The sequence below is a fragment of the Podarcis filfolensis genome (genome assembly GCF_964270895.1).
Source record: "Podarcis filfolensis genome assembly, chromosome: 16".
Classification (NCBI taxonomy): Eukaryota; Metazoa; Chordata; class Lepidosauria; order Squamata; family Lacertidae; genus Podarcis; species Podarcis filfolensis.
Genome location: NC_139620.1, coordinates 5,824,361 through 5,830,360, shown reverse-complemented (window position 1 = coordinate 5,830,360; position 6,000 = coordinate 5,824,361). Strand labels below are relative to the sequence as shown.

Here is a 6,000-nt window from a genome sequence, read left to right as displayed (position 1 = left end):
GAGCATAAGTTCTACTTGCATATTTCCCCTAGTTGGCCACTGTGAGAACAGGATGCTGGACTGGGTAGACTATTGACCTAATCCATCAAAGTATTTCTTATGTTCCTATACAGCTCAAGACCAGGTAACTTGAGAGACAGCCTTTCCCATTATACACCCAGTAGATCGCTGTGATATGTGGGAGAGTCTTTCCTGAAAGTTGCAAACACCTCAAAAGCCCTCTCAGCAGTAACCTGGAGCAGGGCTTTGAGAGTGGCTGCTGTAGAACAGCATTCCTGGCAAGACACAACAGGCACCCCTTTCCTGTACTTCCTGGAAACGGTTAAAGATGCTTTTGTTCCAACAGGTTTTCCCAGCTGGATAAATGGGTCTCCGCCATGACTTTGTATGGTCTTCTTTTTAAATACGCTTGTTGTTTTGCATTTCTAATCACCTTACGTGTAAATCGCCTTGAGTCAGTGGTTCAGTAGATGATTAATAAATTAATTGCAAGAATAATAGGAATGAGAATATTCTTAGGAAACCATTGGGGCGGGGTGGGGGAGATAGGAGAGAGACTCACAAATGACAAGCTACAAGAATATCAAGTCATCATATAAGTTTATTGAAATATGATTGAAAGGACCCCAGGCACCAAGAAGAAAATGAGGACACCGCGTCTGACCTTAAAAAGGCTCCCCCTTTCATTGCCAAGAAGACATCAGAAAAGATTAAAGGGAGGGGAAGAAGGAACGAGAGAGAGAGAGAAGGGGGGAGGTTCAAAGCTTTAGGTGCTTAATTCAGCAGGGCGACTCTGTCAAAGATGTAAATTCCACCTGGCAGCTTCTGTCGAGACTGCATTCCTTATTCCTTAGCATTTCTTGGAGCAACATCCTTTGGTACTGCAGCATGGAGGACAGCAGGGGGCGCAGCAGGTTTGGCAGCAAGGGATGCTACAACAGGACTGGCCGCAGCCCTTGGAACTGTCACAGGAGGACTGACAGCAGCCCTTGGAACTGCCACAGCAGGACTGACAGCAGCCCTTGGAACTGCCACAGCAGGACTGGCCACAGCCCTTGGAACTGCCACAGCAGGACTGGCCACAGCCCTTGGAACTGCCACAGCAGGACTGGCCGCAGCCCTTGGAACTGCCACAGCAGGACTGACAGCAGCCCTTGGAACTGCCACAGCAGGACTGACTGCAGCAAGGGGTGCAGCAGGATTGAGAGCAGCAAGGGACGCAACAGCAGGGGGAGCAACAGGTCTGGCAACAGCAAGGGGAGCAGCAGGACTGGCCACAGCAGGGCACAGCGCAGCAATCGTTACAGCCCATGTTTTACGGAGTGGAGGTGAAGCTGAAATGGAATAAAAAAGGCATTGCATATATTAGGGGCAAGCTCCCTGGTTTTTTTGATGGATAACCATTTCTTGCATGGTTTTCCCAGGGTGTTGCAAATACTCTTCAAGACCCCCACGCATACCCAACACAATTTGCTTTTTTTCGTTCCTCTTACTGCTCCATCTTTGGCATTTACTGATATTTTAAAGAAATGGAATGGAGATTCTTATTGACTTACACACAGTCCAGTCCATCAGGGATCCTATGGGCAACACAATGACAATACAAAACTTTTCATTTTGAAGATATACCAAAGAAGAACAATTAGGTTTTTTGCCACATTTTTCAGGTCCCCAAGTTATTGTGAAACTGAGAGGGAGAGTTTAGCAGGGTCCCCCTCCATTCTTTTCATTAAAATGTGCTTCTTATTCCAGCTCAAGTTTGCAAAAAAAAAAAAAAAAAGTACTTCTTTCTTCACCTGCAGTAGCAATCTTTTTCTGGTGGGTAGGCTACATATTTGAAACCTTTGACGTGCCACGAGCAGTCATGTTTCAGTAGCTTCGCAGGACTGGTTTGCAAGGCATACTCAGAATACCATGGTATTGTTGGCATACTCAAAGACGAGCGTTTTATCATTAAATAGGTATAAGGTATAGCCCCTAGTGAAGTGGAACACACAGTAAATTGCTAGCAATATTTTTTCCCAACCAACACAACCACTCTACTGGTGGCATTTATAATTTAGGGCAAGGGTGGGGAGCCAGTGGCTTCCGGATATTGTCAGACCACAACTCCCATAATCCTGGCCACTCATCAAGCTGGCTGGGGCTGATGGGAGTTGTAGTTCTGCAATATCTGGCTACAGATTCTTCACCCCATCCTCAGTGCTCTATAACTGCCACCTTTCTTTTTTTTAGAGCAACTGATGAACGTGGAAACCAAAACATATTGCTATAATAATTTTTAAAATTCTGTTCTATTGGTAGTAAAATAAATAAAAGGTAAAGATAAAGACCCCTGGATGGTTAAGTCCAGTCAAAGGTGACTATGGGGTTGTGGTGCTCATCTCGCTTTCAGGCCGTGGGAGCCGGCGTTTGTCCACAGACAGCTTTCTGGGTCGTGTGGCCAACAAGGCTAAACTGCTTCTGGCGCAATGGAACACCGTGATGGAAACCAGAGTGCATGGAAATGCTGTTTACCTTCCCACCGGAGCAGTACCTATTTATCTACTTGCACTTTGTGCTTTCGAACTGTTAGGTTGGCAGGAGCTGGGACCGAGCAATGGGAGCTCACCCTGTTGTGGGGATTCGAACCACTGACCTTCTGATTGGCAAGCCCAAGAGGCTCAGTGGTTTAGACCACTGTCACCCGCATCCTAGTATAATAAATGTATGTTTTTAGTGACCAGCTGTATCCTACCAGGATCCTGAACAATCTTGTCTGAAGTGATGTTTGATGCTTTCATTTTCCCAACCCCCCTCCTGTTATAATGAGACTACTCAATATTGTTAACAAAATGGATGTGCCCAAAATTCGCATAGGAGTTGTTTGGTCATGGAGTTCCCTTCTATGGTCAAATTCCCCACCATTGTAGATCTCCTGATCCTACCAAGCAAAGGTCCTACCAATTTGATGCATTTAACTATGGCTCATCTGAAGTAGTCTCAGAAAGGAAGTTTCTGGCCGTTTTGTAAATTCTTTTTCAATCTTCTCCCGAACCATAGGAGAATCTGAGTCCTTTTCTGGAGAATATATGGTGAAGTAGCCTCCCTATTTTAACTAGGATTTGGGGTGCAGTTCTGGACGCACTGCTCATCTAGGGCAGATCCAGACCATAAACACATTCAGAGCACATGGCTTCCTTCAAGGAATCCTGGGAACTATAGTTCACTAAGGGTGCTGAGAGTTGTAGCACTGTGAGGGGAAAATCAAAGTTTCCTTGATTATTTGGGGGAAGTCTGGAAGAAATTTAAAATTTATCTTATGAACTGTTGTAAAATTAATGAGTGCTAAAATGTTATGGGTAATGTAAAACAGAATTGCAGTGACAAATAATTGGGTAAGAGAAAAAGGATTAAAGAAAGTGAATTATAAGTAATTGAAATTAGGGGTTGCTGGAAAAGTTTAAAACAGGGATGCAGAAAACGGAGGTACGGGGAAGTCGTTGAAACAAGGTTTAAGAAAAAGAGCTTATGAAATTATACGTGTTTATATGTTTGTTTGTTTATGTATTGTCAGTTGTATTGTGTTTTAATATATGTTGGAAAATTAATAAAAAATTTATTTAAAAAAAAAAGATTATTTGGGGGAAGTCATGTGCTTTAAATTGTGTTTCAAATGTGCTCAAAATGTGGATCTGTAGTTTAATGTTGTAATTTATCATTTTAAAAAATCAATAAGGATTTTGTGTCGAGTCTGGTTTGTTTGCAGTTGGTTATACAACAATGAACAATCATTTGAATTCATCCAGATTTGCTTGTGGGTTTTTTTTATACCTATTCCCACTCGTTACTTCTTCATTCCACACTTTTCTCGACTTCCGACGGTCATTTTTACCATTCTTAGCAGAAGCAACAGGCCTGGACCCTTCCTATTTTGGTCTTTGGGTCTTAGCCCCCTGGTTCCCTCATCCATCACAACAAACTAACAGTGGATTTTCAGTGGCTGAGAATTCCACACATGCACAGAATGGGTTGTAGGAATTCAACACTGGCCTTGCTCAGAACAGACCCACGGAAATAAATGACCACAGCTAACTTAAGGACATTTATTTCAATAGGTCTTCTCTGAGTAGAGCTGAAACACACACTGGGCATTTCACCATTCCGAAACTGCATGGAAAAGTTCAGAAATTCACTTTCATTCAGAAGGACTTTGTACCGGAGACACTTTTGTAAGAAAAACAAGAAAATAGGAATGGACAGTTCTCAAAATGGGAGGGTAAAGTGGGAGGGCTCATCCCACACATACTTTTTGCTTTCCTTGTCTGTGTCCAAAACCCTTTGTTTTGCCCCCTCCCACCTTTCCCCAGGAAAGCCCACTATTTTGATGCTGAATCAGAACAAATGGGAATATGGGTTTTCTGTAGATTGCCATTTGCTCTGATTCAACCACAAAGAGTGGGTTTTCACATGAAAAGTGCCAGGGAGGGAACCCCAACACACTGAGAGAGCTTTAAAACCCAGACCTGTACCTACAAATGTGGGTGAGCCCTAAATCTCAGCAGCATAAGAGTCTTCTTAACACCCACACTGATCTTATTCTCCCTGTGATGTAATGATGCAAAAGTCTCAAGAGTTTTCTCACTTTCTATCTTACGTTCTATCAATGGTTATCAATTCACAATCGATGTGGTATCATGAACAACAACATACTTTATCAGTTGGCCACAGGTGCATCAAAAGCCAATTACAAGACCCAAAGCTCACAATTTTCAACATGAACAGAGTTAAAATATAGGGTTGATATATCTAAATTGAGGACAAAATCAAATTGAGATACAATTAAATTAACAAAATCCCTTAATGGATTTCTGCAAGAGAAATGAAAAATCTCCCAACTGATTCCATTCTTACTGTATGTCAGCAATGAACAAAAGCAACAAACTTTTTAAATATCATTTTAAAAAGAAACCTAATTTTGAGTAAGAGTTTGCATCCTACCGAAGGTCATTAGATGGAGGACAGGAACACTGGAAGGTGTCTTATACTGAGTCTGAACATTGGCCCTTGGATCACAGTATTGCCTACATTGAGTGGCTGTGACTCTCCAGGGTTTCATAAATGGGGACTATTCCCAGTCCCACTTGAATATACTAGAGACTAAACCTGGGACCTTCTGCATACAAAGCAGAGGCTCTACCTGCGAGTTGCAAGAGCCAGCTTGGTGTAGTGGTTAAGAGCGGTAGACTCTTAATCTGGTGAACCGGGTTCGATTCCCCGCTCCTCCACATGCAGCTGCTGGGTGACCTTGGGCTAGTTACACTTCTCTGAAGTCTCTCAGCCCCACTCACCTCACAGAGTGTTTGTTGTAGAGGAGGAAGGGAAAGGAGAATGTTAGCCGCTTTGAGACTCCTTCGGGTAGTGATAAAGTGGGATATCAAATCCAAACTCTTCTTCTTCTACTACTGTACTTCTCCAGCAGAGCACAGGCTGGTCATTAACTTTAGCACCCACTTACACAACAGTCTCATAATATGAAGGAATAGCTTCCATTCTGTCAAAGGTTATTCCTACCCTCTCTTTTTCCAAGTCATAAAAATCGATAGAACTTCTCTTACCTTACTGGGAGTGGTCAGTGGAAGGACAATGAAGTCAAGTGAATGAAGGGCTGAGGAGCTAGAGTCCTTTTATATAGCTCTGGGAGCCCTTTCTGAAGGAAGTGAGACAGCTTCAAAGCATGCCCAGTTCCTCTGGCCATCAAAATGCATTTGCATCCCATGTGCCAACATCCGGTTCATGATCCTTCTTGGTCCACACTGTATTTGTGATGAACAAAGTCTATTTGTGGTCTATTATTAAACTTAGTTTCGTCTAATAACACTGTAATTTGCTCATGTGTCCAAGAGGCACTCAGAGAATTAATTTAAATGGGAGTATATCAAGGATGCTGGACATTTTACTAAGCTGTCTTCCGGGATCTGATGACGACAGACCCTGATTCACGAGCCGGAAGGTCTCATC

At 42.9% G+C, this 6,000-nt stretch overlaps 1 long non-coding RNA gene across 1 annotated transcript; it reads right to left on the bottom strand.

The window, feature by feature from the left end:
• Nucleotides 1-583: 583 nt before the first annotated feature.
• LOC310751536 lies at nt 584-5,711 on the bottom strand. Its single transcript, XR_014542597.1, has 2 exons — nt 5,598-5,711; nt 584-1,334 (listed from the first exon to the last, which is right to left on the bottom strand). It is a non-coding gene; the product is annotated as an uncharacterized lncRNA (long non-coding RNA).
• Nucleotides 5,712-6,000: the final 289 nt, after the last annotated feature.